Source organism: Fukomys damarensis, unplaced genomic scaffold (assembly GCF_012274545.1).
Source record: "Fukomys damarensis isolate Sample0158 unplaced genomic scaffold, DMR_v1.0_HiC HiC_scaffold_16, whole genome shotgun sequence".
NCBI classification, from domain to species: Eukaryota; Metazoa; Chordata; class Mammalia; order Rodentia; family Bathyergidae; genus Fukomys; species Fukomys damarensis.
The window spans coordinates 15,743,268-15,766,435 of NW_022900928.1; the positions used below are offsets into that span (position 1 = coordinate 15,743,268).

The window sequence follows — 23,168 nt, forward strand, 5'->3', positions numbered from 1 at the left end:
GGCGGCGAAGGCGCGGGAGGAGGGAGGGCTGGGTCTGCACAGATCCCGAGCTGGCGATTAGCGGCGCGGCGGTGTTTATTTTGCGACGCTGGATTCCCAGGGTCTGGCGGGGGAATCATAGGATAGGGGGACCCTGCGGGCTCTGTCCCACCACCTAGGAGGCCGCTGTCTCAACCCCCGCATGTGCCCTGGACCCTGTGAACCACAGGGCTGGAGGAGGGAAAGCCTGCTAACTGACTTTTGCTGCACACCTACCCTGAGTGCCCACGCTGACTTCACGCAGAAGCGGTTCACGACTCTCGCTCATTCTGTAGACGCCCAGACAGTTAGGTGTTGTGACCCGCTGGCCCCATTACTCTTCCCCTGGCCGGACTGGGACAGGTCTCACTGCAGGATGAAAGGAGCCAAAGGAGTTACCCTCCGGGGCCCAGCAGGCTCTGTGCCTAGGACGGCAGGACTTGTGCAGACCTAGGGAAATGTTTTATTTAAAGCAGAAGGTGCGTGTGGGGAGAGGTTGGGGATGAACAAAATGTTTTGCAATATAACATTAATATATTCGCCCTCTACTCACACAGTTATAGAACATGGTGTTTTGTCTTGTGAAGCAAAAAGCCCATGGAGACAAAAGTGCCCACCAAAGTCCTCACACAGCCCTCGAAAGGAGTTTTGAAAGGGGCAAAGAGCATGTCATCTCGGCTCAGACTTCAGTACGTGATCTCCGTGTCTAGAGACTGATCTGGGGGAGCTGCTGGGGCTTGCAGGAAGCTGAAGGCTGAAAAGGAGGAGACCCCAGGCAGGAATCTCTCCTAGTGTCTTCCCGGGACCAGAACCAGGACCCTAGTCTGGTCTTAGTCTTGCCTTTAGCCCGGCCTGAGACTGGGCACCCACTGGGAGGAGCAGGGGAGGGAGTAGGTGCTAATACACCCTTCCTGGGGGGCGGGCACTAGCATTCATTAAAGGCCTCATTAAAGGCCTATTGCCTTGGTCTCTGGGGCTCCTTGGGTCCATGGGTCAGCCCGTCTCCCATAATTTCCTACATGTATCCCTCTCCAGGTCTCTGGCTGCTCTCACTGCTTTGCTTTCCTCACCCTTCCCCAGGCCTTCAACATACCTGGAGTGCAGTCTTTTTTAAACAAGAGATCTCTGCTTTCCATTGGGGTCGTTCTCTTTCAGGTCACTACCACAGCCTGCAGGAGCCGGTGTCCTGAGTGTCTTCGTCCTCCACCTGCACACCTTCTCCTTAGTCCTTGGGCTGCGCCTCTACTGTTAATGGAGAACCTTCTTCCAGGGGTCACCTGGACACTCTTTGCTTAGAGAAAGCCTGAGCATTCACTCAGCAGAAGACCCCTGCATGCCTGACAAGCAACTCTTCACAGAAGGGACAGCATGGGCCGTGGTGCAATCCCAGGGAGTGGCCCGTCTTCACCCAGCTGGTTTAGAGCTTGTGCCTGGCACCATGGTGCACAGTCCTTTCATCCAGCAAGCTTCTGTTGCGTGTGGATTTGGAGCCAGGCTCTGTACTAAGTAGCTGTAGCAGGCACAAGAGGAAACACAATTCATTCATTCACTTACTCATTCATGGTGAGAGTTCTTTGTGTACTCAGTGCTGGGATGATAAATAGACATGTTAATTACTTGCCTTATGGTCCTGTGGCAGAGGTAAATATTAAATGCATAATTACATGAGTATTTTCAAATTATAATCATGGTATATGCTACAAATGAAAACAAGTGGTTCAAGAAAGTATGCCTGATCATATCTCAGAAAGTAGGTAATTACAGAGATAAATAAAATGTAACCCTTCTCTTCATGGAGCTTATTGTATGTATGATATGGCCAAAAAATGTGCTTCAAACATCTGCATTTGCACCAACCTGTTCAAATTTAAACTGGAGGTAGGCGGGCATTGAACATGCAAGAACGTAGTAATATTTATCTTTGTTGTTGGTGGTGGTGGTGGTGCAGTACAAGGGAATGAACCCAGGGCCTTTCCACTGAGCTCCAGCTCCAGCCCTTTTTTTATTTTTTATTTTTTCAGACAAGTTTCACTAAGTTGCCCCGGTTGGGTGTGAACTTATGATCCTCCTGCCTCAGCCTCCTGGAATATTGGGATTACAGGTGGGTGCCACCCTGTCTGGCTATATTTAGTCTTTTGTCGGTACTGACAAGAAAACCACGTGAGGACTGTCACCACCCCTTCCCCAGATTGGGCACTTGTAAATTATCGGTCTAGACAATGTGCCATGCCAGTGACGGAAAGGGCTAGGACTTAAAACAGGCCTTGCCAGCACAAAATGGGGTGCTTCCACCACCATTACCCAGCGTTGGCCCCTTCATCCAGCCCTGACAGCAGGCTCTAAACCACACCCCCCCAAGCTCCAATCCCACGATACAAACTTGATTTTCTTAACCCCGCTTGGCTGTCACCTCTGAACCTCTCCCTCTCCCCCGCACATCCAATCCATCACCAGCATCAGTCTCACCTCCCAACCACCTCTTGAATCTGTCTGCTTCCCCTCTTCCTCTGCCACTTACCCGCCAAGCTGCCATCCTCTCTCAGCTCCTGATTGCTCTGCCCCCTCCACCCCTCTGATCTGTCCTTGGCCTGGGGACCCAAGTGATCTTCTTTATAAGGCAGATTTGAATGTCAATGGGGGGGGGTTAAGATTCTTTCCCAGGATCTTTCAGGGCTCTCAGAATAAAGACAGAATCTTTAAAGTGACCTTCAAGTCCCTGCATGAGGCCAGACAGTTTTTTTCTTATGGGTTCCAGCCATCCACAGCTCTTCTTCAGCTTGGGAATTTTGTTTTTCTTTTCAGAAAGAGTCTCGCTATGCTGTCCAGGCTGGACTTGAATTCACTATGTAGCCTAGGCTGGTCTCAAACTCGTGGCAACCCTCCTCCCTCAGCCTCCTGATTGCAGGGATTACAAGTATGAGCCACGCCTGGCCAGTTTAGAGAGCTTTTGCCTGTGCTCCTATATTGCACGGGATCCTGCATTGCTCTGTGTCCCTCCTGATGCTCGCTGTCCACTAGCTAACTTCTATACACCAATCAGAACTCAGTGCAAAGCTGCTTCCTCTGAGAGGCCCTTCTGGTTTCCTAGAATAAACCCTGCCCCTAACACTATCTGGGAACTGGGAACCTTTTCTTTTAATAGTCTCAAATTTATACTTATATATGCATTTGGAAAGTGTAGTACCTGGCCTAGAACTAAAGATCTGCACATATCTAACCCAAGATCTTTAACAGTTCTATCCCCAGTGTTGCCTGGCTCAGCCTGAGTTTTCAAGTTGGCCTTCAAGGCCCTCCACATAATTTCGTCTCTTTGTATCCATCTGGTCAGAGATCCCAGTCCATGCTCCCAGTACTGCCAGCCAGATTCCCAGTGTCCTCTGCTTTGGGTGTAGTAAGTATCAGCACATTTCCTGTTATCTGGAATGCCTGTCCTTCCACCTGTTTAAATTTTCCTCCCTGGGCCAGGGATTGAGCTCAGTGGTACCCCATTTGCCTCAAAAGCACAAGGTCATGAGTTTGATCCCCATACCAAAAAAGAAAAAAAAAATCTCCTCCCTGGACTTCAACAGAACTCATGAAACTCACAAGGAGAAAAAGTTTCTTATTTTGACGATTGTGCTCCACTGGATTGTCATGAACCCTTTCATGTGTTTGTGTCTCATCTCCTCACAATCAATCTAGTTTATTTTCTGTTTAATTTCCTGTTCAGATGTTTGGTTCTGTTGTAAAATATACCGGACTTCAAGAAATCTCTTTCCAGTTTTGCAGCCTAAGGCAGAGCTGGTGTCAGTTGCTAGGGTGTTGCTAGGGAAAGTCATTTAGCCAGGGCAGATAATTAACTTTATCAGTGTGGGTGGCTAGGTCACTGGAGAGATGAGCTGGGGGGCTTTAATCCCCCCAAATCTTTTGATTAGTAGGAGGTAAGATCAGTCATTTGTTTTTGTTTTTCCTTTAGGAGAGAAGGAAAAAAGCATTTTCTTGTATTTTTCTGAGTATGGTCATTAAAACATGAGCATCAGATAAGTGCTTCAAACGCAGGTTCCAAACCCTGCCCCATACCCAGCGCATACATCTGCATTGGAAACAAACTCATGTAAAGTCGCAGGAGCCACTGTCCCAGAGCTGATGATTTACACTTGAAGTGCACAGGCTCCTGCCTGGCTCTCCTAGCTTCTGGCTGTGGAAAGCTGGGAGGCTGTGGGAAGTCATGGGATTTGTCTAAACCGCTTATGTGCAAAATTGAGTAAATTCATAGCCATCTGTGTACTTCCTGGGATTTTTGAGAAAGGAATCATTGAGATAATTATATATGTTTCCCACAAAAAAACCAATTATTGTTATTATTATTTACTTAGGACAACAATGCAAAAATGTATGTCTCTGTCTCTCTAACTCAGAAAATGAAATTTAAAAGTTTTATGAGAAGCGATTTCTGGAACAAAGGAAGCAGACTGACAATGAAGTTGAGCTGCACTGAACAACCTACTGGGGATTTATCACAGGAGCAGACCTGAAGCTCTTTGCAAGTTTTGAGACTAAGCTACGGAAGGTGAATATAAAGATGAGAAAACACCCTCTAAAAGCAAAAGACGGTAATTATTTTAAACATTGATTTCTTTAGCACCTGTTGTATTCTAGGCCCTGGAGCCGGTGCATTACTTTTGGAGGTGTGACGCTGATTGGGTCCCTCTGCAATTCTAAGCAGTGTTCGAGCTCCCCGGCCACCTGGTCTCTCCAGTTCAATGGCGGTAAACCTATGGCGCACGTGCTACAGCAGGCTGTTGGTTATCATTGAAAGCTCTGAAAGTTTCGCCATCCCTGCTAGTCCTTCCATCTCCGTGCACATCTTGCATTCCCCTCAGCTCTCCGCAGCATTTTACCCATTGCTCGTTGCCAGATCCAAATCAACATTCTAGAATATCATTCAAGAGTCCCTCTCACTTTAAAACTCACAGCATTCCATCTGTACTCCCTTGTCCTATGGCCATCACACACAGCTTCCAGGGTATCCCCTCCCTGTGGTCCTGCGATCAGAGAGGACTCCCCAGATGGCTCTCTAGCTGGCTATTCATCCTGACTGGGCTACCGGCCTGGTCTGAGCTGGCAATTTATCCATTGCTCTAATCTATACTCCAGTGAACCCAGCCTCCCTCCACATCGGCAGCCTTCTCGAACAGAAACACCCCTGACTTTGGAAATCTTGTGTCTCTCACTCTACTCCCAGTGCTCCCATTTGCTCACACCCTTGCATTGCTTTCTTTATCTCATGGCGTTCTACAGCTGCTTAATCACTTCTGATGGTCGCAGCCCATCGTGTTAATTCCTTCCCCACAGTGTGGACACCATGCTTAACTACGTTGACCATATCTTCAACACGCTTCCTTATCTCTCTCTTTTCATCCCTATGCTTCCTCTCTAACTAACCTCCAACCTTAGATCAACCAAACAAAACTATGGAACTATTTCAGACTTCTGAGTTATGCTGCAGAAACCTGATAAGCCCACCAACTGCTCTACTACTAACTCCTACTAAATGCTGTTGATGTAGGGGAAATAGATATAATTCCCAAACCAGCTAAATATCCAAAATGTGAGTTTGTGTGCTCTAAAACTGAAGAATGAACTCTAGGAACAACAGAGATTAAGAAGAGGAAAAATTTATTGAGAGAAAGGAAGCTTCTGTCCAAGAGAGAGAAGGGCCACTGAAAAGCGGGTTGCCCGCCCACCCTGCTTTTCAAAGGTGTTTTATATGGCAAAGCCATGAGGCGAGGTGGATACAAAGCGGGACAAAACAATAAGACACAACAGAAAACTACAAGGTGGACGTGAGGTGGGACAAAACCATGACCAACCAGCAAGATTACAGGTACAGTCACCCAGGAAATATCAATTAAATGGAGATCAAATGGGAAAACAAATTACGTATAAGGAATTTCCCATTTAGAGTATCAGTCATTGCTATCTATTGCTCAGGGGGAAATACAACCTCTTTTCTTTTTTATAATACTCACCAGGGAATGTGCCTTAATTATTTTCCTCGTTGGCTCCTTGCTGTGTTGGCTCCTTGAGGACTTGCACCTTGAAGGTTGGCACCTTGAGGACGGCCCTGTCTAACTGCCTACAAGATGCCTCATTAATTCACCTATCTACAATACTATCTTTAATTCTAGTTCTTAAAGTTATTCCTAATGAGTTTCCTTTTGTATCCCTGTAATGCTGTGTGTCTTTCTTCTAGTCTTTGCCATCTATTCAAACCTGCTGTATCATGCTTATGATTCCCACTCTTTGGGATGTAAATTGCCCTCCTATTTCATCACCAAGCAGGGATCAATTTGTGTTTATTCCCTCAAATTTCTGTATCTCCTGTCTTCAAAGTCTTGAGTTCCTATCCTCATTCTCCTTGCCTTCTGCTAAACACTGATCTTGCTGGCTCCCACTTTACCCTCATGTCTGTTTCCCTGCTCATCTATGTCCTTGGCCTGCAAACAGGTAAGTCTCCCTGCATCCTTGGAGGGAGCGGGAATGGGGGTTTGATGATGCTAAATACAAGACTACCCCTGTCACCAACTTGATCTCCTTCTCCATAACCTCACTTGCTATTCCTGCTCTCCCAGTTTCCACTCATTTTTTTTCCCAAGCGGTGTAATTTGGAATCAGCTCATATCACTCTATTGAAACTGTTCAGACAGATGTCACCTAAGACCTCCTAATTGCCATACTGGTTGTTTGAATTAAAACATACAAAAGCTGTAAGTAAGGAAGGGCCTTATCATTGCGCAGCAGAATGGCATCGCGCAGCAGAATGGAAGTTCACCCCAGGGGAGGTGAAAGGGCAGTGCACAGGGGGCGGCCTTCCAAGGTGTAGATCTGGCCCCAACCTGAAGACCTCCCAGGGCCCCTGCAGAGAGCCTCCTTTCCAGATGCAGTTAGGTTCGCCGGGTGCAGTTGTGGGCAGCTTGCAAGCCCAAGCCCTTGCAAACCCAGGCACTCACAGAACCCAAGCACAGCCCACAGTCCCAGTGTCTCTCTAGTGTTAATCCCACAATCTGACTCAACCTCAGCCATCAGGCCTTGGACCACATGACCACGGCACAGCACTGCCACCTGGTGACAGTGATCTGAACATGCAGGAGTATAAGTAAGGACTCTCAAGCACCCTGTTACCTTCAGGAGCCTCTTTTAGACTAGACTGACCTTTGGGAAAAAAGTCGTTGAGTTTCCTACTGTGTTTAGAATAATACATCTACAAGGAATCTACGCTCGGTGACCTTTTGTAAAAGTTAAGCCCTTCATTCATTTGGCAGACATGTATTAAGTAGAAGGAGGTAATAGAAGGAAAAATAAGATATAATCCCTGCCTTCAAGAAGCTGCAGCGACACAGAAAGCAGATATTTATAAAATGAAGGATCACAACAATACGTATCAGTGGGAATCCAGGGGAGGGAACTGCCAATTCTGCCCAAATAATGGTAACATTTCCAGGGACTCCCAACACCTTCTTGAAGGAAGGCGAGAACTCGGCACTGGGTGGAGAGGAATGGAGAGTATTCGCTGAAGGTGTGCTAGAATCACTGGAGCAAGGCACAGAGGTGTGTCTAGGGGCGACAGGATGGCTGTTTCGGTGGCGAGTCTTGGGTGAGGGCAGGTGTTAGGAGCTTTCACGGCCGTCGGAGCAGAGCCAGAGCTAAGGCTGAGAGGAAGGGACCCGTGGAAGGGCCGTGTGGGAGGTGGGCTGGGGGAAGATGAAGTACATGGCTGTGTGCGGGAGGGGAGGAGGCAGTCAGGGCCGGCCTGTGAGCTCTCCCATGAACGCCTGGGAAACCAACCGCAGTGTGACCTTGTGTAATTGTGAATCCCAGAAATCCCCTCACCGGGCATTTGGGATTGGAGGATTGTGAGATGACAAATTCATCTGTGGATATGTCGCATTGAAGGAGTTCTCCAAAGTGGGTGGGAGGGCGTGGATGTGCAGCGGATTGTTAGAGACAGCGGTCGGTTTCCAGCTCAGGAGGAGCTTGGTAAAGTATGGAGCCCGGTGATCCCGTGGAGCCCGTGGAGATGCGCGCGGAGCTTAGCTCCTCCATGCTGCTTGCTTTCTTTGTAGCTTGTGCTGATTTTCAAACCAACCGGTCAACGTGACACGTGTACCCTTGTCAGCGTGGTGATGAAAGAAAGGATAATCTTGAGTTCCTCACATGGCTCATTACCACCACATGTGGTGTTCACAGCGAGGTCCTAAAGGAAGCCAAGGAGGTGGGAGCCTCCAGTGCTTGTTGGTTGGCTTCTCCTCTGCTCGCGCCCAAAGCTGGAGCTGGACTGGGGAGGGTCCCTGCAGGAGGACAATGAAGCAGAAAGTGGACTCCTGGCCTTTCGGCCTCATGATCTGAAGCAGAGACAGGAAGGAGGGAAGGAGACAAAGTAAAAAGAACTAGAAATGAGGACGGAGACAAAAATACTCTCTCATGGTTTTGATCTAGACTGTCTTCGGAATATCTCTCGGAGGTGGGGCCTGTGCACGCGATTGGATCACGGGGGCACCGGATGAGGGCGCTGTTAGGCCAGCGGGTCCCTGGGGGCGTGGCCTGGAAGCAAGCGTCTCCCTCCGTGGCTCCTCCCTTCTCTCACAGCTTCAGGCTTCCAGGAGCTAAGCAGCTTTTCTGTCGCGCTCCTCTGCCACGCCGTGCACTTTCTGCCTTGCAGCCAGCCAACCACGGACTGCAACTGAGCCAATATAAACCTCTCCTCTTTTGAGATGTGGGCGTTGGGCATTTTGTCCCAGCGATGGGAAAATAACTAATATATGGGTGGAAAATGAACTTCATGCACTAAGAGCCGGGTGTGGTAGCGCACGCCTGTAATCCCAGCACTCAGGAGGCTGAGGCAGGAGCACCACTGTGAGTTCGAGACCAGCCTGGGCTACATAGTGAGTTCCAGGTCAGTCTCAACTACATAGTGAGACCCTGTCTCAAAAAACAAACAAACTTAGTGCACTAAGAAACACATAAAAGCAAGCGAAAGAGAGCTGAGAAAACGATGCTTCCATCCTCCTTATACCATTGTGCAGGCATAAAAAAGGCTGTTGTTGTTTTTGTTGTTGTTTTGTCTTCTAGTTAACTATGGCCCAAGTTTTGCACCTCTCTCAGTCTGGAGATATAATTGTTAAAGTGTCTGTTTTACCGATCGGATGTGCCTTTAAATAAGCTGCCATCCAACTGTTACTTCAAACATATAGTCCAAAGAGCTAAGATCTGGGGGGGTTAAAAAACCTGGAACATAATCCGACCCCCAACTTATTTCTCTCAAAAATAAGTCTGTAGGTTTGGGTTTTAAGAGGGAGTAAGAATAAAACTTCCCCCAGATACTGGTGGCCTTGACAGGGCTGGATCTTTGTTGGGTCCCTGAAGATGTCCGCAGTGTCACCACAGGGCTTGTAATCACCACGGGCACTTTGTACCAAGCCTGTCACATGCCAGGGAGTGGTCCAAAGGCTCCCCACATGCAGGCTCCTTTCAGGATAGCCTGTGAGCTGGGTGATTTTCTTACCCTCCTTTTGCAAATGGGAAAACTGAGGCACAGAGAGGGGTTTTGTTTGTTGTTTGTTTTTAGATCAGTGGCTTGTCCAAAGTCCCAATCTATTTGAGGACCAATGCAGATCTACAAGAGACACCACTGCATCAATTAAAGGCCAACACAAATGGTGTCCATGTGCCTCAGTGTCCCTGAAGTTTGACGAAAACCCACAGGCTAGAGAGGCCCGAAGTGTGCAGGGAAGCGGGACTTGATGGGTGGGTGGGATCTGCAGGGGTGGGAGAAGGCATCCCTCGCAGTGTGGGTTGTAGGAACGTGGGCCAGGGCTGGCGCCCTGAGCTCCTCCTCCCAAGCCTGGCACAGAAGGTTTAGGACAGTGTCATGCGGTAGCTGCGCTGACGAGCCTGTGGTATTGGGGTTGCTCGAGTTTTAAGCTTGAAACGTGGTTTAGTTCTCGGCTCAGTGCATTTTGATGCAGAGGCACTGGGGCTAGAATTCAGAATGCTTTCGTGCATCAGGCTCCATCAACTCGGTAAACTTACATCTCATTTTTGTCTCTGTTGCTGAGTCCTCCCTAACAAGGCCTGGCCCCTCGGAGACTGACCTTCCAGAAAGACTGTTATGCAGATTGTCAGTGCCCTTCCTTACTCTAGGGAGCACAGCTCCAACAGCATCTCTGAAAGGCTTTGCAGGCTGCCCCAGTCGTGCCTGTGAGCATTCAGCACCCTGTGTATAACCCTGGTGGTGTTCTCACACGGGACCCCCACCTTGTCATCTCTCACAAGGACCCACGGTCCTCCAAAGGCGGAAGTGTTTACTTTGTGCCTCTCATGCCTCCTACAGGCCTGGTCCATAGTAGATGCTCCGGAAGTATCTGCCAAATGAGTGGATGGGTGAAAGAATAAGATTATATAAAGGATTATCTGGTCCAAACCTTTTTTTTTTTTTTCCTTATATGGGTTCTCTCTATAAAACCGAAGTAGTTTTCTTTATGGAATTGCTATTACCATCTATTATTTATCGTTGTCATAACACTCATGGCAACCTGTAATTATTCTACTGTATTCTCATCCACTTTTCCACTGTCTTCCTTTCCAGGACAGTACAAATTCTCATGAGTGCAGGCATGACATCCGTCACTTACTTTTGCATTTTTCGCTAATGGCATGTAGTAAATGCCCAACATTGCTCAGCAGGTATCTGTTGAATAAAAGAATGAGGATTATAGTTCTAGTTAGCTGGTCCAGATTCCTTTTGGATCTCTCAAGTGAGGAGAAACTCAATTCCTTCCCATTCTTTTTGATGACTCTATTAGTAAAATGTTCTTTTTATTGAAGTAAAAACTACCTCCCCAGAGTCCTGATAGGACGAGCCTAACTCTCTTCCTGAAAACATTCATCATAATTAGAAAATATGTCCACAAGAAGTAGACCTAATTCCCCTCCCCTGGGGTGTAAGCTGGACTTGGCAATTTGCTTCTGTTAACAGAAGTGGTGGTGAGTGATTTCAGGGCTAAGACGTGAAAGGCACTGAGACTTCTTTCTTGCCCTCCTGTATGGGCTTCTCTGGGAACATTGGCTACCAGACATGAGGGCATGTGGGCAACTCTATGGAGAGACCCATGGATCAGAAATGGAAGTTTCCGGCCACGTGGAGGAGCCATTTTGAGAAAGAATCCTCCAGACCCCATCCAGCCTACTCATGAAGGCAGCCAGTCTATTCCACCTGCAGCCACAAACAGCTCCAGCAGCCTAGTTGAGCCATTTCTACAGAAACTATAAGATTGTAAATAATCCTTGTTTTAATCTCTAATTTTTGTTTGGTCTGGTTTGGTTTTTTGAACAGTGTGTCACTAAGTTGCCCAGGCTGGCCTTGAACTTGAAGGTCTCCTGCCTCAAGCTCCCAAGTGCAGAGATTACTGCTGAGCGCCACCATGCCCAGCCCTTGGTATAATTTGTTATACAGCTATAGAAAAGTGACATGCGCCTCTTTACATATTTTCTGAGAATTACCATGCCGTGCTATCTGCTTCTCTTTTCCAAGTTAGACATGGTTTCGGGATCTCTCGCCCTTCTGTTCTGTCCCCCAAGGGTATGTTCAAGTTTGTCACCAAGGCTGGCACCCAGAACTCAGAATAGAATTAAGTTATGGTTGTGCTGTCCCTGGAGAAGCTTTAGCCTTTCTACTGAAACATGGCTACTGCATGCTGTCAGTTTGCTTTGATAACTCCCCTCTCGTTTTAGTCTGAAGAAATTAGACTACCTATCCTCTTCAGTGAACATTTCACTACATGTGCTTTATCACTAATCTGTGTGTCTTGTCGCTCCCTCAAGTAATTCCTGTTGGTTTGAAGCATTTCAAAGTAAGTTGAAGATATGCATGGTAACCAAAATCATGGGTCCTCTCCTTTTTGCCAACCCATCTATCCTTCCCATTTCTGCTTGCTCTTGAAATACAATACTGTACTTGCTTACACTTGTCAACAGAGAAAAATGGAAAGATATAGGAGAAATAGAACAGATCTTAAAGATGGGACCCAGTAGGATTCCTAATTCTTTCGCTTCTCACCTATGTAATATTAGACAGGTGATTCAAGCCCTTGGAATCTTGGATTTTTAATTTAAAAAACGAAGATAGTAAGAAGAGCTACATTGCAGGGATATTTGGAAAATGAGAAATGAATTATGGAAAGCATTTAGTGTAGTATCTGGCTTGTAATTCAATAAATTGTGACTAATACTTAGTCCACTACTCCTGCCCACACAGATAATTTTGGATTCTGAATCTGTCATCGGAATTTATGTCATCTTCTAGTCTATAAATGCTGCTAAAATGTCATGCCAGAAATTGATATAAAGTGTGACTGAGACAAAAACTGCATCTTCTGTTAGTTACAAATATTGTTATTACATCTGATATTAATTCAAATAGTATGGTGTAATAACAGTTATTATACAGTTGGTATTAGCTACTCATTAGCTATCTTTTGATATAGTTTTTCAAGGAGTTATAAATACACATTACTCTACTGTCATCTTGTCCACATTTTTCTCTTATCCACAAGTCATCACAAACGACTCTGCTAAATGCTTTGCCCATTGACAAACGTGTTTACTACCTCTGTTGTATTTCCTTCTTCTACCAGCCTAGTAACATTTCCATTAAAGAAAAGTAGGTTGATCTCCTTGGTCGTTTCTTCGTACATTCAGTAATTTCTAGCAATCAATACCCCCCTCCACTCCCAACACGCTTATAACCGTATTACTCTAGCTGGGTACCAATATCCATTCTCCCCTGCTTTACTAATGAATCCTAACTTGATTCAGATACTAGGGGGGGCATAGATCTGACCAATAGAGTATTGGTTGAACTTAATGAGTAGAGCAAGCTTTGGGGAAAGAGGGAGGCCAGAACCAGCTGGCACATGCAATTTTCTCTTGTCCTTTCCCTTCCTTTGTCCTGGAACATGGACACTTACGTTGGTGATAGAGGTGCCACCTTGAGATTGTGAAGTGTCAGTGAGGGAGAGGCCAAGAGAATTTCAGAGAACTCAGTCCTGAACTCCTTGAGCTACTAAACCAATGCTGCCTAAGAACTGCTCACATGAGGAAATGAGGAAAAATAAGTCTCTCGAATTGGGTAAGCCACTGTTTTGGGGTTTCAGTACCTAGTAGCCAAATGCCATACATCTGTCCTAGAATTGTGACCAGAATCAGCCCCACTGCTCTGTCATTTGAAAAGTCTATCTTCTTCCACGATGTAGAAATCAAGATGCTATTTGAGCATTTTCTGATTTCCAGCACCACACATTCCTCACAGTTCCATTGTCTGACACTGCTGACCCTGTGGGAAGCCTGTATTTATGCTGGAACAGGTAATTTGTGTAGTCCAGGAGACGTGGCCATCCTGTTTTGGGGGTGGTTGTGGACCTTGCCAGTTCTCTCTCATTGCTATATGTAATGTGTTGGGAATACAATGTCCTGAGGTAGGAGAGGGACCAGCAGAGCAGCTGGGGTCTGTTCCAGTGTCCCCGAGAAACAGGGTGTGCTTTAGCACTTTTGTCCAGCATGACCTTGCCCTGTTAGTTGCCCCTGAGCCATATAACCAAGGTAGGGCTGCCTTTTGGAGTCTCTTTGCTTTGGTACAAGTAGGGCACACACAGTTAAGATGTCATCTTCTCCCCAGCCCCCATGGAATCCTCAGCTTCTGTTGTCCCTTGCTGTCCATCTGTAACTGATAAACCCACTTTGTGTAAGCTGCGTTGCCTCGTGGGATTCAGACAAGTTGGTCACTGGTGTGCAACAACCTGCTTACAGCCTCACCTAGAGCAGGCAAATTCTCTGATCATTTTTCTTAGACTTCATGTCTCTTGTGTCAATGTGGGTTTTACTTTCTCCAATCCAATGACCATTCTCCCCAACAAAGACAAAAGCCTAACAGAAGAGCAATTCTGTTTTCTGTCACACCCTGCCCCTGCAGCCTCTTCTTCAGCCACAAACCCTGGGCATGTACTTGCTATCCTTCCAGACATAAAGAAAAAGCCTCTTGTCTGTTGATCTTGACATTTCTCACACGTCTCTGCTCAGTTTGGTCTCCAGCCTTTCTTACAGGAGCCCTAATATATATTTGCAGATTGACTGAATGTATCTAAGATAGGAATGAACTGCTGAATTCAATCAACCATGGAAATTCAACAGGGAATGCTCAGTCTCTCAGAGAGTGCGGACACGGCTTGGTGTTTTATTTCTGCTCCATGTACTGTAATGGGCTGAGGGCACTTCTGACGTGTCTGTGTAGCAACATTTGCTATTCAAAACACTGGTGTGCCTTAGCAGGACTCACCAGGAAAACAATCTAGTCAAGAATCAAGGGTCTCAACTTATTATCTCTTGGGCCAGCCATCCTTCCTGCCAGGCTAAACCCAAATTCCTTCTGTACTTTTGTCTTCTATTTTTGTAGGATCAAAGTCTGATTCCATTAAACCCATTCTCAATTTGATCAAAAGCGAAGTAAATGATCAATTAAGTAGTTTCCATTTTAGTTTTGAGGTACTAGGGACTGAAGCCAGGGCCTTCATACTGAGATACCTCCCAGCCCATTTTTTCCTTTGAGACAGGATCTTTCTAAGTCACTAAGTCACCCAGGCTGGGTTCAGACTTGCAATCCTTCTGCCTCAGCCTCCCAGAGTGCAGGGATGACAGGTGTGCACCACCATGCCCAGGTGCATTCTCCGTTTTAAAACTCCTTGTGTTCTCTCATTGTGCTTGTTTTAGGCAGGGCTTTTTGTTTTTGTATGAAACAGTGCAGGGCTCAGCAAACTTTTTTGGATAATAAATATTTTAGACTCTGTGGGTCACATGGTCTCTGTAGAAACTACTCACCCCTGCCCTTGTAATGTGAAAGCAGCCATAAGAATTACATAAGCAAATGAATGTGGCTGTGTTCCAGGGAAATTTTACTGATGGAGATTGAAATTTGAATTGCATATAATTTTTATGGGTCATGGAATATTATTCTTTTGGTGATTGTTTTTCAACCATTTAAAAGTACAAAAATCATTTTTAGCTTCTAGGGTGGAAAGCTGGATTTGACCCTCAGGACATAGCTTGCTGACCACTGAAACAGAAACAATACAAAGCTGGTTCAGGAACATGGTTCCTGCTGGGTGCGGTGGTGCATGCTTGCACTCCCACCTATTTGTGAGGCTGAGACAGGAGGGTCTAAAGTTCAAGGCTAGCCTGGGCAAATTAGTAAGACCTTGTGTTTGAAAAACAAACTAACTAAAAAGCAAAAAGACAGGTGTGGGAATAGTTCAGAGGTAGAGCATTCCCTGGGCTCAATCCCCAGTACCACCAAAATTAATAAATAAATAGGAAGAAAAAAGAAAAAGAAAGAAAGAAAGAAAGACAGGAAGGAAGGAAGGAAGAAAGAAAGAAAGAAAGAAAGAAAGAAAGAAAGAAAGAAAGCAAGCAAGCAAGCAAGCAAGCGCGCGATTTCTGCCTTCCTGTAAAGCTAGCAGCTGGAGCTTAAGGGAACTTGAAAAGGAACCAGAAAGTTACCAGGACGTCAGGCTACACTGTGCCAGAAGGAGTCTCTTTTGGCCTTTGCTATATCATTCAGCTTTGACTCCTTCTCTCGGTCCTGCCAGCTAGTCCTCTTTTCCCAGAATCACCACAGCTAGATCAGCAGAGGCTCCAATCTGATACAACAAATGCAGTGAAGTTGGTGCATGCACAGATGTTCTCTGGACTGAGCAGGACAGCAGCTAAAGAGTAGGGGCAAGTTGGAGAAAAGAGCTAGGGGTCAGAGGTTCTAGAAAAATACAGAATGTTTGAAATAACCTGTGTGGAGAATGAGACAGGAGCCAGATGGAGAGCAAAACCCTTCCAGGTTCATTGAAAACCCTAGTGACGCGGGTGAGTGTTAGCATTGTTTGGTTACCATTGGCAACAAGTAATAGAAAATCCTCTCAAAGTGGTTTAAGCACTGAGATCACTAAACACTGAGTACAGGACATCTGTCTATCTTGTCTACCGGGGCACCTCCAGCTTCTAGGACAGTATCAGGTCCACAGCAAAATCCAGGAAATACGCACAGCAATGAATGAGCTCCCGATGTGTTTAGCTCAGTGACTCTTTGACATCATCAAAGACTTGGGTTCGATCCGTCTTTGGGGGAGTTAGCTCTGCCTTTGGGATAGTTGCAGCTACTACAGAATGACTACTACAGTTCCGGTCACTATTACCAGACCCCAAAATGTCCAACAGAAAGACAGGGTGCTATCTACTCCTTTAAAGGGCGAGAGAACTTTTTTCAGAGGTCTAACCAGACTTTTTCTCCATGCTTACATTTTCCAGAAATTGTACCTCATACAATATCTAAATTAATTACTGGTCAGGAGAAGGGGAACCACTATGATTAGTTTAGATCTGGGTTCTCAACTGGTGTGAATCTGCTTCCTGAGGGACACTGGCAATCTCTGGAGACATATGTGATTATCACAGCTGAGGAGAGGAAGTGTTAATGGCATCTGGTAGGAAGAAGTCAAGGGTTTTGCTAAACCATCTTACATTGGATAGGGGAGCACCCCAATGAGAGAAAAATATCTGATTGAAAATATTCACAGCGCTGAGGTGGAAAACCCCTGGCTTAGACCAATCAAAAACCTCAGAGAGCTGAGGAGGAGACCACCTTTCTTGAAGCACATGGCCAAACAGGAGCATGACTGTGAGAAATCAGGGAGCTTTAAGGCAGGAGGAGATTAAAAGGAGGAACAGGTGGAAGAGAAATGGATGCTGGGTAGGCAATCAACTGAGTTCACCCAGAGGCATTGATTGGATTTTCCAGTTTAGCAGAGGACTCAAAGAACCTTGGGAAAGACTTTTTTATATTTAAAGAAATGCTGAACAAAGAGTTTCTGCCTTCTACAAACAAAAGAGTTCCTGCCTTTTTGGGTGAAATAAAAATTATTAACCCGTGGCCACTCACCATCCCAATAAGTACTTGTGTGAAAGAGCTGATGCCTATTGATCTCCTGATGCGAGTGTTGGTACCAAGACCACCCAAGATGTGCAGAAGCCCCTTACATATTACTCTACGGGGGCCCCGAACTACACAGCAAGGTACGCAGTAATTTCCTTGTTTTACAGAAGAAAAACTCAGGGCCGTGGAAAGCCACATGTGAGCCAGAGAGCTCTGACTCTGTACCGTGTTCTGCATAGGACATCCCATTGCTGAGTTTAGGAAGCATAAAGCCCCAGCATTTCTCGGTGGACTATTGCTAGGACACCACATGTGGACTGATGCTCTGGGGTCTCAGGGGCTGTAGCATCTGCCAAGAATGACAGGCTGGGTCAGAATGCCTGGGAGGAAAAGCCTCTTGGCAGAAGTCTGCTTCTGTTTTTGGACTGGGGATTGAACCCAAGGCCTTGCCCATGCCAGGCAAGAGTTCTTCCACTGAGTTACACACCCCAATCAATTCTGTTTTTTTATTTAATTTTTATTTTGAGATAGCATCTTGCTAATTTGCCCAGGCTGACCTTGAGCTTCTGACCCTCCCGCCTCAGCCTCCCAAACAGCTGTGATTACAGGTATGCACCAACATACCTGCCTGAGATCTGCCTTTTATTTTTTTGACTTACAGGCCCAGGAAAATCACCCAATTGAAACCTCTGTGAATTAAACAATTTCTTTGGAGACTTTTCCTCCCCTTCCTCTTCAGCACATATTCAGCTTTTAGTCTCTTTGCTTCCTGAGCCTGATTGGGGGAAAAAATAAAATCAAAAGTGCTATAAACTACAGCCAAAAATGTTCTGAAATGTTCCTGGAAGACAGTACCAAGTCCACCTAGTGAGTTGAAAATCTTCCTCGCAAAGGGCCCTGTGACTGCCTCATATTAGGATTCAGCCAGAGTAGGCTGAGGCGCACACTGGGGGAGAAGGCAGCCGGGCTCAGCTGTCCAAACAGAGGGGAGTTAAATACCTTTGTCTCATAGATCACTGAGCTCCGTGGTGATTTTCAGTTCTCACCCAGGGTGTTACAAAGACTCCCTCCCTCCTTCTTCCCTCTTACTCTTCTGTTTGCTTTGGGAGAAGAGAGGCCCATGCCAGGTAGGCTGCAGGTTTGGGGTTTGGGGTTAGTTAAAAAAAACTAGAAAGGAAAGAAGACTTCACTAGTATGTTCACAGGGTAGCATCGAGCATTCGCTTCCACCTTAGAGTAAGTGCTACAGTGTGCTAGGAGAGTTCAGGGTCATTATACAAACAGAATTTGGACTCAGTGGAAAACCTGGGATTTTTACATCATTGCTTTGCCCCAAGTTATCTTACCCATAATCCATCTTGCTTCCTAGGGTCAGTGTGAGAATCAAATGAAACATGGCTTCCAGTTCAAAGTAGTGCGCAGCGATGTTGCTCATTGGCTAATTCCTTTTGCTGAGCTTTCTGGGTTGTGCTTCAGTTTCATACTATGTTTCCCTGAGGTATTTTCGTCATGTGGCCTTATAGCGATCATCTCTCACTGTTTAAATAGCACCTCATAAAATGGTGGGCTATGGTAATGACTGTTTTAACCACCTCAGCTGGGTGGGTGGTTGATAGATTGGTTTTTGCCTGGGGTCCCTCTTATAGTTAGAGTGATTTAGCAATATTCTGTGCCTGGATGATTTATAATGGCTTCACTCACGTGTCCATGCTGGCTATCAGCTGGACAATGTATTTCTAGAAGGCGACCCTGGGATTCTGCACATAGCAAATGGATTCCAAAGACAGCAGGAGAGGACAAGTATCAGCATGCAGCTCAAACCTCTGCCTGCCTCCTGTGTGCTACTGTTCCACTGGCCTGGGCAAGTCACATGGAGGAGGAAGGTGTGAGGGGAAGTGTTTTCATCTGGGCCATACCTGCTGTGGTCTACCACAGTCCCCTTCATCCTGGAAACCCACCCCTTACTTCTTGCTGGGTTTTCCAGAAGTACATTAATGACTCAATGACTCAATGACTATCTATCCTAGCTTAAAAACTTAGTTGGGCAGAATGCAGTATCATTTTCACTGAAAGACCCCTTCTGCTTGATGGTAGAAATAGAAACTTGATTTTTAGTTACACACCCCCAACCTCCTGCCCCCAGTGTCTTATACAAGTTCTATGGTTGGGGAAACATAATCAGGTCTGAAATGTTGTCTATCCACAGTGGGTGGCACCTGTGGGATATGCTGGCTCTTCTGTGAGGCCCACATGGCCCCCTGGAGGTCCTCTCTGCCCTTTTGCTGCCCCTCTGTGGTGAACTAAGTTCTGCTCCCCCTGTGAAGATCTTTCAGGGCTACCCAAGACCCTCTCCATACATTACGGAGCCATTTCTTGGCTGAGATTTTGCTGCCTTTTTGATTGCACACAGCAAAGAAACCCGATTCTTCCATGTTCGGTTTCCCTCAACTGTTCTGAAGAATCTGCCTTGCCCAGAGCTCAGCCTGACCAAAGTACTGCATAAGCAATGCCCCTTCTTCAGAGACCCACAATGACTAGCACTCATCCCTTCCTTTCTCACTGCTTTCTCCTGCCCCACAGAGGTAGGCCTAGCCAGCATCTGACCATAGGCCTTTCTTCCAATCTTCTGTTCAAATCCTCCTTACGGCCCCTGGGGTCTGCTGGCTTTCTGAAAACTCAAAGCAGTAATGTTTCTGTTTTCTCACTTTCTGGAGCTCATTCCTTCTCTGAGACAAGAAGCTCAGAATGGCTTAGTCTGAGCAGAGGACAATTTCCCATTGGGAATGGAGGTGGGATTATGTTCATGTTTTGAAATATTATTCCTGTACATTTGCTTCCTGCTTCCAACCACAGGGTCTAGAATTAGCCTGCACTTTCTCCAACAAGCACAACCCCTTGAAGCCCTCGCTCCTAGGATGTACTTTGTCAGGTTGCAGGTAGAATATATTGGAACTTGGGGAAATGGAGTTTTATTTAATTACATGGCAGTGAGTTATTTTCCAAAAGGACCAATATCTTAGTTATGTTTTTACCACCTGGGCCATGGTGCCATGATTCCATTCTTTTGTTTTATTTTTTACTACTAATAGCAGTTTTTCTCAAAGTTGACAACTTTGTATTAGTTTTCTGTTGCAGCCTGACACATTTCCACAAATGTTTCTGCTTGAAACAAGACCCATTCATGATCTCATAGCTTGTCCAGGTCAGGTTGCCATGCTCTGAACACAGCTGAATTGGGTCCTCTGTTCTGGGTCCAATCAAGGTGTCAGCTTGACTTTGGATTTGGATTCTTGTCCAAGTTCACATCGTTGTTGGCAGAATTCATTTCCTTGCAACTGGAGAGTTTGTGGTGGTTCTTTGAAAGCCAATAGACAATCTCCCTCTTCACAAGGGGCCCAGACTCTTTTTTTTAATTAATTAAGCTTATCGTTACATTTAATGTATACAATATAATGACATTCATCACTGGACATTTGCACCTTTATATAATTCATCTTGGTTCTTATTTTTCCCCACTCCCCTGCCCTCCCTTCAACCCCCCCACCTCTCCCTATCTACAAAGACTTTGTTTCCATTTTTTCCTTTTCTCATATTAATTCCATTCCCCTCTTTCTTTTCCCCTACCCTTTGCACCTTTTCTTCCTATTTCACATTATCTATTATACCTTTTAGTCCTCATTTACACTTTCAGTTTCTCACACTAGAGAAACTATTCAGTATTTATAGATTCCTGGATATGTATGAATCACCACAGTTGAAGGAAGATGACCTAAAAATTCTAAACGACTCAATATCAATCAGTGAAATTAAAAATGTAATTAAAAACTTACCAACTAAGAAAAGTCTGGGTCCTGATGGCTTCACTGCTGAATTCTATGAGACATTTAGAGAGGAACTACTGCCACTCCTGTTTAAACTCTTCAGTGAAATAGAAAGGGAAGCAATACTCCCAAATTCATTCCTGGAAGCAAGCATCACCTTGATCCCCAAAGCAGAGAAAGACCCAACCGAAAAAGACAACTACAGGCCAATCTCACTAATGAGCATAGATGCAAAAATCCTCAATAAGACACTGGCAAATAGAACAGAGGATCATCAAGAAGATCATACTCCCTGACCAAGTGGGATTCATCCCAGTAATGCAGGGATGGTTCAACATAGGCAAATCAATACATGCAATACACTGCATCAATAGAGCCAAACACAAAAACCACATGATCATCTCCATACATGCAGAGAAAGCATTCGACAAAATCCAACACACATTTATGATAAAACGGTCTCTACCACAATCTGATAAAAGCCAACAGCCAACGTCATACTAAATGGCCCAGACTCTTTTAAGACCTTTTGCCTAGTTGAGTCAGAGCTCCCCAGGATAATCTCCTTTATGATGAACTCAAAATCAACTAATTTGGGACTTTAATTACAGCCATCTAATTTTATGCCATCTAATTTACTAGGGTGAAACCCCATCACCTTTGCAAGAGGGGCAGGTACTTTTTCAGGAGTGGGGACAGGACCAGCACACCAGGAAGTAAGAATTTGGGGACTCACCCTAGAACTGTGTCCATCATGTGCATGCGTGTCCGAGGCCAGGCACTGCCCTCAGCACCTCTGTGAACACAGAACTAAACTTCACTGCTGTTTGAGGTCACTGATACTAATGACTGCGAGTCTCACGAGCAACTGTTTTAAAGCTTTATGTCCTGGTACAAGAACACTTTTGTAGCCCTTAGAGGGGCTTTGGTGAACCCAGAAGATACCATGTCCTAGAACAGATCTGTAACCCCTTGATAAAACACAAAAGGTCATGCAGAAACTGGGTTGAGGGCTCTGGCCAGTGATTGGAGGGGAAGCAGTGGAAACATTTATTGAACACACATGTGTGAGACATTGTATTAGTTTTCTTATAGGCTTCTACTTTTACATTTACACATCAGCATCCCTGCAAGCAAGTATTAATTATCCCCGTTTTGAAATAGAAGGACACCGGCTCAGAAAGCACCTGTACCTTGCCGCATGCCTCAGGGCTAGTGAGTGGTAGAGGTGGATTTTGGTCCTGACTGTTGTGGCAAACAAGACACCTTTGCATCATCCTGCAACTGGTCCGGGTGGGCAAGAGTTTCTCCTAATGTACAGTCCACAGGTTACAGAAACTGTCAGCTCTCCCATCCCCCTGTCATACCTAGGCTGGGGATGCAATGCCAGCAGATGGAGAAACTCTAAGTTCCACTGATCTCTGGGACTCCCTAACATTCAAGTGTTCACCCCATCTCGGGAAAGAGAGCAAAGTATACTTTTTGTCACAGCAGGGCGGGAATTTGCCCCGGTGTCTCCTCAGGCCAGACTCCTCTGCAAACCCCGCCTCCACTCCCAGCCCACAGCAATACCAGAGACTTCCCAGAGCCATCCTGTTCCCCTTTGTTTAAGAGCCACTCACGGCACTTCCATTCAGCGTCTCTGTCTTTGAGCAAACGTCCTGACAGCTTCACTACTTTGGCTTCTTTAGGAGGCCGTGGAAGAGCGAGGCATGGGAGAAAATCAATACCAGGCAGAGGCAGGGGCAGGAGGATGCTTGAGGATGCTTCGCTCCCTGACCCCCTTCCCCACTTGGGCCCAACCCGAGTCAGAGCACCAAAGTGTGCTCTCTGGAATCCGGGCTTCCAGGGCGTGGAGAATAGGGCTGACCAGGTCCAGGGAGTGTGCTGGGGAAAGGTCAGGAAGGGGATTCACTTGCTCAAGCTCACAGGTTGCGGGAAGCGGGTGGGTCCGGAGGGGCGATGAAGACTGTTCAGAACTAAGTCACGGGAGGGGTCTGTGGGCTCCTTTCTCCACCTGGCACTCACAGTGAAGGGAGGGTGTTGACGAGAAACCAGTGGTTCCCTGGGGCTTCCGTGAGGCAGCAGCCAGGTCATCAAGAGGAGGGGGAGAGGGGACTAGAGCTCCTAGCGACAGGGTGGGGCCTGCTGAGAAGGAAGCTGGTTTTCCTGCCCACATCGGGAAGGGTGAGTTCTGACCTCGTTCTTGAGCCAGGAGCACCTTGGCTCTGTGGGGAAAGCACCCCGGTGCTACTATAGCGATGCGGTCCCGGTTCGGAGCTGGCTGTCCCGGTTCACCCCGGAGCGTGTGCTCACGTG

The 23,168-nt window shown here is 46.3% G+C and overlaps 1 long non-coding RNA gene across 1 annotated transcript; it reads right to left on the minus strand.

Annotated features, from left to right (window-relative positions):
* Positions 1-6: 6 nt before the first annotated feature.
* LOC117286309 lies at positions 7-1,183 on the minus strand. The gene is made up of 3 exons (XR_004517417.1): positions 1,112-1,183; positions 256-387; positions 7-103 (listed from the first exon to the last, which is right to left on the minus strand). It is a non-coding gene; the product is annotated as an uncharacterized LOC117286309 (long non-coding RNA).
* Between the last annotated feature and the right edge of the window lie 21,985 nt (positions 1,184-23,168).